At 37.4% G+C, this 12,642-nt stretch overlaps 1 protein-coding gene across 1 annotated transcript in view; it reads right to left on the bottom strand.

Moving 5' to 3' along the window:
• The window catches only part of ASXL3 (ASXL transcriptional regulator 3), a 174,875-nt gene that overhangs the window by 38,853 nt on the left and 123,380 nt on the right, over nt 1-12,642 (bottom strand). The gene's annotated exons all lie outside the window — the stretch shown is intronic.

The raw sequence follows: 12,642 nt of genomic DNA on the forward strand, positions 1-12,642 counted from the left end.
TCCAGATTGGTTTTAGAGTGCTGTGAATGAATTTGCCGAGTTTTTAAAGAACTTGCTAGTTGAGAAAGTGAATAACAGACAAGTACTCTGAGAGACCAGAGGCCTTGCAATATTCACAGTCACACAGTGGGGAATTGACCCATATCCCCTATCCTTATGTTATGTATTGAACTGTGTCCACCCAAAAGATGTGTGTCAACTTGGCTAGTCCAGGATTCCCAGTATTGTGTGACTGTCCACCACTTGGTCATCTCATGTAATTTTCCTATGTGTTGCAAATTCTACCTTTATGTTAATGAGGTGGGATTAGCAGCAGTTATGTTAATAAGGCAGGAATCAATCTACAAGATTAGGTTGTGTTCTAAATCAATCTCTTGAGATATAAAAGAGAGCAGTGATTAGAGATATGGGCACCTCATGCCACCAAGAAAGCAGTGCCAGGGCACAGCTCATCCTTTGGACCCAGGGTTCCTGTGCGGAAAAGCTTCCTGGCTTTCCTCCAGAGCTGACAAAGAAAGAAAGCCTTCCCCAGGAACTGGCATTCCTAACTCAGACTTCCAGCGTCTTAGACTGTAAGAGGAAACTGTGATTGTGCAGTGGTTAAGAGCTACATCTGCTAATCAAAAGGCTGGCATTTCAAATCCACCAAGTGCTCTTCGTAAACTCCGTGCAGCAGTTCTACTCTGTCCTATAGGATCGCTATAAGTTGGAATTGACTTGATGGCAACTGGTGTTTTTTTAGACGTGTGAGAATAAGCTTCTGTCTGTTAAAGCTATCTACTTGTGGTATTTCTGTTATAGCTGCACTAGATAACTAAGATACCCTACAAAGCGCGCAACGGACATGCATGCAAGTAAAATGTCTGCTTATGATATATAGAGCTTAGCAAGTCTCAGGAATGTCAGTCGGACTCTGAATTTAAATAAAACACACACACCTACACAAACTAGTTCTGGGGACTAGTGTAAGACTACCGTGGCCTCCAACATGGCACTCAACCCCAGGGTAATGATTATTTGGGATGCAGGAAGAAAGTAAAATATAAAGTAAAGTAAAATCCTGAAACTTTATTTGACCTTCATGTCACAGTTCCATGTCACTTACTGATGGGGCTGTGGTGAAGGAAGGGGGAACCTCCTGCCAGGTGGAAGACTCTTCACATTCATCACTTTCTGTGTACTTCAAAGCAGTGCATTCTACTTGTTCCCAGTTAAGTAACTTTACTCATCATAAATTTTAACTAAACCAGTCCTCAAAAAAAAAAAAATGGACAAAGAATTTGAAAAGATTCCTACCAAAAGACAGATTCAAGGCAACACTAACAAGTAAACTGAAGCAAACAGCAATAGAGTAGATACAGGTCCTTCTTATAGAATGAATTCATCACGAGCCACATACAGAGAAGGAAGATCAGAAAAGAGCGAGGGCATATGTACACCATGAGTCTAGAGAATCCCACCATCTCAGGAAACTAATGTGATCTCCAAAGCCAAGTTGGGGGAAACTTGGTTGAAATAAAACAGGAAATAGGGAACCAACGAGAAATACCCTTGGTCTGCTTTGGAGTTGGAGCTAACCATATGGCCCTGGGCAAGTTACTGTGACCATATGAAACTCATTTAAAAGGTTTATAAAATGCAATGATTAAAAGAGAGACCTCTAATGTCTTCTCCAGCCCCAATGTTCTACAATATAGGTAAAGCCAAGGGGGAAAAAAAGTAAGTGATTCCAAAGGTAAGGTTAAGGCCAAAAGAAGTGACAGTTAATGAAAACAGGGTAACAAGGAGTTTGGAATAAAGTAGGTGCTGACAAGTTCATTGAGTGATAGGATTCCATGTGCCTGTGATCTGCCTACACTGAATGTAATTTGCAGCCTTGAACTCGTGCTTTACTAAAACATTTGGACAGACACTGAGGAGACACAACGGACAAGAGTGAGTGTGAATACAGGGTTACCACTGAAGACCTGAAAGAGCAAAAGGCAATGATAATTTCCAGGGAAGAACATTCTGAAAATAAAAAATGCTACTTGAAATGTGTGTGTGTTATGTGTGTATGTTGAGGGAGGGGTTTCACAATTATGTGGGCATTCCTGGCCTTTAGTGGGCAAAGATGAAAGATGGAGAGGCTTTGCAATATTCACAGTCATATAGTGGGGAACTGACCGATATCCCCATGCCTTACAAAGGGTTCAACGGACAGGCATGGTAGTAAAGTACCCGCTTATGATGACCCAAGACTAGACTATAACACCATATGTTGGCATGGGTTTCAATACTCAATTTTATAGTGAGTTTTCTTTCTAGGAATGCACTTCACCTGTATTTTGAGAGAATACTGCAATATATTGTGTTCAGAACTTTTACGAATGTCATTTATGGAAAATTGCACTACTGATGTTGACACCAAAACATTCTATGGACAATCTACTATTGTACCATTCTCCCACTGATGGCACTCACAGTGGGTCTATGAATAAGTGCCGTTACCCTACTCTCCGTTAAACCTTCACACATGTTCATGTCTGACCATTTATACACTGAATCACAAACTGCTTTATTACTAGTTTCTTTTCTTTTTCTTGCACACTATAATCATGGTATATTATTTATACATTTTAAAAATACATATGCAGAAAAGTCACATTTTCTGTAACTTCAAAATTTTATGACAACAAAGAAGGCTTTACAAAACATACCTTTTAAAAAATGGTTATTGCTCCCACCTGGAGCAAAGGAGAATGAAGAATACCAAAAACACAAGAAAAATATGAGCCTGAGAGACAGAAAGGGCCATATAAACTAGAAGCTCCATCAGCTTGAGACCAGAAGAACTAGACGGTGCCCGACTACTACCAGTGACTGCCCTGACAGGAAACACAACAGAGAGTCCGTGATGGAGGAGGAAAGTGGGGTACTGAACTCAAATTCTAGTAAAAAGACCAAACTTAATGGTCTGATTGAAACTGGAGGGACCCCTGAAGACATGGTCCCCAGACTCTGTGATAGCCCAAAACTAAAACCATTCCTGAAGCCAACTATTCAAAGATTAGACTGAACGATAAGACATAAAATGATGTTTGTGAGGAGTGTGCTTCTTAAGCTCAAGTAGATATACATGAGACTAAATGGGCAGCTCCTGTCCAGAGGCAAGATGAGAAAGCAGAGGGGGACAGGAGCTGGTTGAATGGACACGGAAAATCCAGGGTGGAAAGGAGGAGTGTTCGGTCATATTACAGGGAAAGCAACTAGGGTCACATAACAACGTGTATATAAATTTTTGTATGAGAAGCTAGCTTGAATTGTAAATTTTCACTTAAAGAATAAAAAAGGAAAAAAAAAAAAGAGAATTTTCACTCTACATCAATGGTTTCAAATACCTTGGGGTTGCAGTGCCTTTTCTGTATCTAAAGAAAACTATGGGTCTTCTCTGTGTGTGACAGAAGGCTGCCTTCCAGTATCCATTCTCACCTTCATTTTTGTAGAGTAACAACCACCTCCTCTACGTTTGAGCAGGATCAGAGACGATATTTCCCAAACCCTCCTGTGGTCAGGTGTGGCCATGTAACTAAGTTCTCAACAAAGTGATGTGAATAAAGGTGATGCATGCAGCATATGCATTACTTGCCCTGCACTGTCCTCGAGATAGAACATGGATAATTCAGCTTCAGCCACTGGTAATGAGGACAACACCCTGGCAGCAGATAGGACAAGAAGACACAAGAAACTTAGGTGCTTTACAACCCCAAGGGGCAAACTGCCTAATCACCTAGGACCATGGTCATTGTGGACTACTGGTGGACTGTTATATGAAAGAAAAACTGCTAGCATGTAATTACCCTTTTTGGGATTCTTTGTTACAGCAACATAACCTTTACCTTGACTAATATATCCTGGAAGTAAATAAACAAATACACACACACACACACATATAAATGCATACAAGGAAAATGCCACATGAAATTTCAGGAACTTCATGGACCCCTGAAGCCTTTCTGCAGACTCAGGCTACAAATTATCATAACTTGTTGTTATTGGGTGCTGTCAAGTTGATTTTGACTCATAGTGACCCAATGTAACAGACTAGAACTGCCCCATAGGGTTTCCTAGGGTGTGGTCTTTACAGGAGCAGATCACCAAGTCTTTTCTACCGCTGAGCCACTGGGTGGGTTCAAACAGCCAGCCTTTCGGTTAGCAGCCAAGCACTTAACCATTATGCCACCGGGGCTTCTTTGTTGTAGCTAAAAGCCTCTTAGGAAAACTGGCTTAAAAGACAGCAGAGGAGCTTCTGTTTTAGAGCAGTCACAAGAAAGCTCTTTTTGTCAAGCAGGATTGTAATCTACAGATAAAATATAAAAGAATGAGGAAATGACTGGCTCCTTCCTCTGTAACCTAAAATCTTTCGTATCTCATATCTTTATTTTCAGGCTTGCCAACAAGTAATCTTAATGAATGTCGAAGACTATTTAAGTATGTCAACATAAATACCAGGAGCAACAATCATTTACATTCTAAAACTGTAAGAGGGTGACACAACTGTTTTTTAAATGAGAGAAATCACTAAAAATACCATCATCGATATTCTTTCTGTCATTAATAAAGGGTGGATTTTTAAAGAGAATGTATCTTACAATAAATATGTGAGGTGGAAAACAAATATCAAAAAAATCGTATTTTATAAATAACCACTATCAGCAAATACACTTACAAAAGACTACGAGGAATTTTAGCAAAATAAGAGCAACTGTCTGATCATCCACAGTTCTCAAATTTTTGCCCAAAGATGTAATGTATGTTCCCTTTGAAGCTATCATTTCCACAAGAAAAAAAATAATACCTAAAGAAATATTTGTCAGTAAACTAGAAACCAGAAGGGTATGCGGAACTAATTAATTGAGTCCCTATCGTATAAAAATATAAGAAAAAAAGAACTGTATATTTTATGACTGTGACACTGTTTCCTCCAGAAACAGCAGGAATGTGCAGAATTTTAATCTTTTTGACAGAAGTTCTGTGTTGTTGTGGGATATATGAGTGACTAGCCCCCAAAATGTGTGAGCCATGAGAGGAATTCCTGGAGAAGGAAGAGCTGCATGGCCAGCCTCTGCAAGGGATACCCACAGTTCCCTCCCCCTCCACAGAAAGCTATCTAATCACGCCATATGCTCTCACTCACAGGACACATATGATCTTCGGGCAAACAATCAAGTCAGTTATCTAATTTTATTCAAATTATAAAAGGGAGGCCTGGGTTTTAAAATTCTAAGCTGTTTAAAAATCAGTTACCAGTGACACAATTCATTATCATAATAACTGAAAAATGTTTCCATTTTAATTAAATAATAACTATATACTGAGAAGTTAACAATTAGTCATTTGGGAATTCATACAGCCACGACACCATTCTTACCTCTTCATCAGGAATAGAATGCAATTACATAAATATCGTAAACAACTGGAGGAAAGAAGCCAAGTCCAGTTTTAGGAGAAGATCAAGTATATTTTGAAAATGAGTTTGAAGCATATGGCACAAAATCAAATTAAAAAAAAATTAAATGAGAAGCACATTCATCACATTTGTATACAAAGGGAAAAAGAAGAGCAAATGGGAATGCCATCACCACTAGAAAAAAAAAAAAAAATACTGATTTCCCCAAAAGGAACACAGACATGAAATAAAACATGCAATAAAACAAATACAAACATTTGTTTACAAAGTAAAATATAATTTAGTTCATTTAGAAATCAATTCTAGAAAAACTGTAATATCTCTATTCATTCTAAGATGACAAAACTGCTCCGTTAGGCTAAAACACAGAAAACTAAACAGAAAATCTAAATGAAACAATAAATCTGGCAGAATGAAAAAAGGACAGCATTTGAAAAACATTAGAGAAAATAATACTTGGATATGGATGATAGAACATCAGAGTGTTTGATATTTATTTTTTATCATAAAAATTTTAAACATTATATAAGATAAAGGCATTCTAAAATAAATTTTCCCCAAAACAGTCAAACAAAACAAAACCTCTCATATATTTAGTAAAGAACTAGAATCAAACATTCAATATGGAAACCTGATGACGTAGTAGTTAAATGCTATAGCTGCTAACCAAAAGTTTGGCAGTTTGAATCCAATATGGTAGGTGGTATAAAAATCTAGATATTTCACTGTATGGCTACAGGCAATAATTTGATCACAGACTTTTCAGATGCTTAAAAGGAATACAAGAGAAAATGCAATCTGTTAAGTTGTTCACCAATAACAAGAGATTTCCCTTTCTTTTTTATTTAAATAAGTAAGGAATCCTAAATTAGACAGTCACCCTGGGGGCATAGTAGATAAGTGCTACAGCTGCTAACCAATGGGTCGGCAGTTCAAATCCGCCAGGCACTCCTTGGAAACTATGGGGCAGTTCTACTCTGTCCTATAGGGTCGCTATGAGTCGGAATTGACTTGACGGCAGTGGGTTTGGTTTTTTTTTTCATATCGAGGACAAAAATTCAAGGAGCATTTCTCTTGGTTGTAATTAATCTTATTTTCAAAGTTAACTATAGAGATAGATGGCCTACTTTTCGTGTCTTGGAACATATTTACGGAAGCTCATGTAAGTTCAACTATGATCAACTGAAAGAGAAAACTCAAATAAAAAAAAAATTATAATCAATGCTTTCTAGTCAATACATTTTAATTGTGGCCACAATTTTTTAAACTGAAACTTTGACTAATTACAATTTCCTAGCTGACTTTGGTGAGGTGCCAATGAAACAAAGTACAAGTGGGGAAAATAATAACACACTTGGTCTACATCAGTGGCTATGACTAGGCTTTAAAGTCAAACCTACTAACTAATACCTCATGTGCTAAGGGGTTGGGGGGCGGTGGGTGGGAGTGGAAGTGATTAGGAAGTGATGGCAGGAAAGGAAGAGACCACATAACTCAAGCTGCATGTACGGCAGACTAGACTCCCTATTGTAGAGCCAAATTATAGGTAGACAAGTAGTCATTTTCTTTTTTTTTTTGCAACTTTTTACTGAAGTGGAGCATACATATTGAAAGTGAACAAATCACAAGCATGCTGCTTGATTAATTTTCACAAACTGAACACTCTCATGCTATCAACATCCAGATTAAGAAACAGAACATTAACAGCACTCCAAAGTATTAATCCCCAAGGGTAATTTAACATCATAGATTTGGGTTGTTTTTGACCTTTATAGAGATGGAATTATACCGTACGTATTTTTTTATACTTATACTCAACATGTTTGTGAGATTCATCCGTGTTGTGTGTAGATGTAGTTTGTTCAATCTCAATGAGGTAAACTCAAAACACTGGAGTCTTATTATATGGCAGTTTATTTATCCATTCTGCTGTTGATGGGTATTTTGGTAGCTTCCAGGTTTGGGCTATTGTGAATGGTAAGACTATAAACATTTTTTGCTCATGTGTTTTGGTGAATATATGCATGATTTCCACTGAAATTGGAAATGTAGGAGTTCACATGCTGGGTTAAAGTTAATAAATATCGTCAAACCATTTTTCCAAATGGTTGTATACTCCTACCAATATACAGATTCATTTGTTTCACTTCCTCACCAATGTTTGTTATTGCTTCTGTGTTTGATTTTTTGACTGTAATACTAGCCATCCTCTTGGTTATGTAGCTGTACTACACTGTGGTTTTGTTTGCTTTTTTCTGACTAATGAGGCTGAACATGTGTTCATGTTAGTCATTTGGACATCATACTTTTTGAAGTGCCAGCTCAAGTCTTTCATCCAGTTCCCTAAATTGACTTCAAATAAAAGAAAAAAAAAGAGAAAATTAACAAGTAACTTTAGCAAAATTGTTGGATCAGAAAGCCAATATACAAAAATCAACTTAATTGCTAAATGCCAGCAACAAATATAAAATAAAATTTCAGTAATATACTATATACAATAACATGAAAATTATCTTGGAACAAATTTCATTGAAAGATATGTGAAACCTCTATACCAGGGGTTCTGAACCTGTCAACCTTGAATGATTGTGTTCCCCATAGGACATCCTGCAATATCTAGAAAACTTTTTTGATTCTTATGACTTTGGGGCTGGTGCTATTGACATCTGACATTTATTAGGTAGAGGTCAGGGATGCTGACCAACATCCTACAAGGCATAGGACAGCATGCCCCTAACCCCCAGCAACAAATAATTATCTGGTACAAAGTGTTATTAGTACTAAGGCTGAGAATCCCTGCTCCACACTGAAAACTATAAGACTTCAAAACTTTTAAAATACATAAAAAAAAAAATTTAAATAAAATCTAAGTAAATGGATATGCATGCAATGTTTATGAACTGGAAGACTCAATATTATATAGATGTCAGAAGGGTAAAAGGGAACTGGGGTGATGGATATGCTCATTATCTTGATTGTGGTAATGGTTTCATGAGTGTATATATATACATATATGTCAAAATTAATCAACTTGTACACTTTCAATATGTGTAATGTATCCAAGGTTACATTTTTTTAAATCTCAAAATGACAAAATTTACAAAAACTTACTTAATTTGAGAAAGAAGATATCTAAAGTTCTATATCTATTAAAGAAATTGAATCCTTTCCAGAAAAAGATCTCTAGGTCTACATGCTATACAAGTGAATTTTTCTAAATGATTTGAAAAGAAATAATACAAATCTTGTACAAACTCCTCTAGTGAACAGACTATTTCCCAACCAATAAGAAGCCAGTTGGACAAGGACATTACATGAAAGGAATATTCCAGATCAATCACTTCCTTGATTATAAATGTAAAAATCCTAAACAAATTATTAGCAAATTGCAATTATATGTATGCATGTGTCTATTTAAGGTTATTCTAGGAATGCAAAGCTGAATACCTGAAAAGCAATTGATGGTATTTACCATGTTAATATAGTAAAGGAGAAAATAATCACCTTAGTTATCTAGTGCAACTATAGCAGTAATACCACAAGTGAATGGCTTTAACAAAGAGAAATTTATTCTCTCACTGTCTAGGAGGCTAGAAATCCACATTCAGGGTACCAGCTCCAGGTGAAGGCTCTCTCCGTTGGTTCTGGGGCATGGTCCTTGTCATCAATTTTCCCCTGATCTAGGAACTTCTCAGTGCAGGAATCCTGGGTCCAAAAGACATGCTCTGATCCCAGTGCTGCTTTCTTGGGTGTATGACGTCCCCATTCTCCCAGTCCATCTGAGTGGCAACTCCACATTTTGGGACCCCAAAGGTTGTAGCCCTACCCACTCTTTGAGACAGGTAGCTCTGCTTCGTGTGTTCCTTGTTTCTTCAACTTCTGTTTCCTGGTTCCTCTTGGCCATTCAGGCCTTGCTGCCTGCATCTGCCCTGCTGGGGCAAGTGTTTCAAAGCTCTTTAGCTCTACCACTAAGTGCTGTGGCATGCCCCTCTGCCAGTAAACGTCGGCCAGAAGGCACTCAGCTCTCTTGCTCCATGGGTCAGCAAGCCTAGCTCCACTGATAAGCGCCTAAAGTGGTGTCACTCCATCAGGAAGCCTCCTGTGCAAAGGCACTCAGCTCTCTCACTCCATGGGTCGGCTCCAGTGCTGTCTCACGCTGGTCTCCTGGCTCTGCTGCCGCCATTGCTCTGCTGCTGCTTCTTGCCATCCGTGCCATCTTCAGTGTACAGCACTCTTCACTTCCTTCTGAGTCCTCACCAGAACTCTCTCTGATGTCCATAATTCCACCAATAATCTCTTCAAGGCAACCTAGGCTTTTACTTTACTATTTTTTTTTTTTTTTTTTTGTGCTTTAAAAGTCTTCCAACCTCTACTCATTCAGTTTCAAAATCATGTCCACATTTTAAATATCTGTTAGAGCAGCACCTCACTCTCGGTACCAAATTCTGTTTAGTGATCTAATGCTGCTATAACAGAAGTACCACAAGTGGATGGCTTTAACAAAGAGAAATTTATTCTCTTACAGTCTAGGAGACTAGAAGTCTAAATCCAAGGCGCCAGCTCCAAGGGAAGGCTTTCTCTCTCTGTCAGCTCTGGGGGATGGTCCTTGTCATCAATTTTCCCTGGTTAAGGAGCTTTTCAGCAGAGGAACCATGGGTCCAAAGCACATGCTATTCTCCTGGCTCTTGTTTCTTGGTGGTATGAGGTCCCTCTGTCTCTCTGCTTGCTTCTCTCTTTTATATCTCAAAAGAGATTGACTTAAGATACAACCTTATCTTGTAGATTGATTGAGTCCTCATTAACATAACTGCCACTAATCCCACCTCATTAATATCATAGAGGCAGGATTTACAACACATAGGAAAATCACATCAGATGACAAAACGGTAGACAATCATTCACACAATACTGGGAATCATAGACTAGCCAAGGTGACACACATTTTGGGGGGACACAATTCAATCCACGACATCATCTTAATAGATGTAGAAAATAACACTGTGATTAAAACTCACAAAGATAGGAATAGAATGAAACTTAATGTAATAATAAAAGTAAGCAGGCTGCATAAAAATAAAATAGCAAAGTCTTTACCCCTGCGATTGGAAATAAGATCAGGATGCCAGGTATAACTATTTCTACTCAACACTGAACTGAAGATATTATCTAGTGCAGTAAGGCAAAGAAGGTATAAGTAATATAAAAGATTAAAGCTCTGCTTATTATAGGCAATATAACATTACATTATTTATACTAAAGACATAGAATCAGAAGATCCAAAAGAATCTACGCACTGGAAAAATACCAATATACAAAAACAGATTTCTATGTCACTAACAAAAAAAGAAGCAATTTAGAATTGCAGCAAATACACAGGAACAAATTCTTTGAAAGATGTACAAGACTTTTCTTACGGGAAATAAGAAACATTGAGGGAAATTTAAGATGGCCTAAATAAATGGGAGGGTATGCTGTGTTAATTGTATTAATGGATGGGAATATTCATTGTGGTAAAAGTTTCAATTTTCTCTAAATTACTATATTGATTAGGCGCATTATCTAATCAAAATCCATGTATTTTTATGGAAATTGATACAATGATTTTAAAATATATATGAAAATGAAAAGGGTCACTGATAGACAAAGAAAAAGAACAAAGTTGGTGGATTTCCGCTACTAGATATCAAGCTACCAATAATCAAGATAGCATGGTTTTGGTGCAAGGACAGACAAAAAGACCAATGGGAAAGAATACATTGTCTATAATTAGAACCACATATAACTTAGTCACTTGTTTTTTGATAACGTGACACTGGGGGAAATGAAGGCCTATTTTATAAAGTATGTTCAGCAAGTTGGATGTCCATATAACACAAATGTAACAATCTCTATTTCATAACATGCTCCAATTCAACTCCAAGTGGCTTGTAGATCTAAATTTGCAATACAAAGGAATACATCTTAGAGAAAAAACACAGAAAACATCATAAGGATATCTTTAATCATGACACAAAAAGGCTTTTAAAAAAAAACTCAACAAATTGGGCTACATTAAAATTAAGTAATTCTGCTTATCATCAGAGACAGTTGAGAGAGTCAAAATGTTAAGTCACAATGTGAGAGAAGATATTAGCAATATATTTAACAAAGGACTCTTATCATGAATTTATTAAGAATAATCACCATCAATAGCTGACCCAATTAAAAAAAATGGACTAATGACTTGAACTGGAAATTCATAATAGTGGATATACAAATACTCAAAAATTTATAAAATGCAGTTATTCTACCTCATGAGTCATTGGAGAAATATAAATTATAAATCACAATGTAAAATTATAAAGACTTACAATATCCAGTACTGGTAACAACATGGAATACCGTGAATGCTCCCATACTGCTGGTGGAACCACATCGCGAGGCTGTTAAACACTATCTAATAAAGCTGAATATATACACACTCAATGATCCAGCAATTTGACTCCTAGTCATATATCCTAAAGAATTTTGTACTTAGATGAATCAAATGACAGACACCAAAATGCTCACAGCCTAACCAAAAACCAAACACATCGCTGTCAAGTCGATTTCCGACTCATAGAGACCCTACAGGACAGAGCAGAACTGCCCCATAGGGTTTCCAAGGAGTAGATGGTGGATTTGAACTGCTAATCTTTTGGTTAACCATCCACAGCTCTTAACCAGTACACCAGTAGGGCACCTGTGCCACTCAAAATAGTCCCAAATGGGAAACAACTCAAATGTCTTGAATAGAGTAAAGCCGCAGCAATGAGAATTATTTACTTCTGCACACAATGACAGGTCCCTCGGTAGCACCAACAGTTTGCACGTGACTGCTCACCTACAGGTTGGTGGTTCAAACCCACCCAGCAGTACCCTTGAAGAAAAGGTTGGGTGATCTGCTTCTGTTAAGATTATAGCTAAGAAAACCCTATGAAGTAGTTCTACTCTGTAACACATGGGGTTGCCATGAGTTGGAATTGACTACATGGCAACTAACAACAACATACAACGAAATGGATCCAGCTTACAAACACAATATTAAACTAAATGAAACAGAATATATACTGACCGATGCCATTTATATAATGTTAAAAAACAGACAGAACTAACTGATGGTGATAAAGGTCAGGATAGTGGTCACCTTTGTGTGAGCATTAACAGATGAGGGC

The sequence above is a fragment of the Loxodonta africana genome, chromosome 11 (assembly GCF_030014295.1).
Source record: "Loxodonta africana isolate mLoxAfr1 chromosome 11, mLoxAfr1.hap2, whole genome shotgun sequence".
NCBI classification, from domain to species: domain Eukaryota; kingdom Metazoa; phylum Chordata; class Mammalia; order Proboscidea; family Elephantidae; genus Loxodonta; species Loxodonta africana.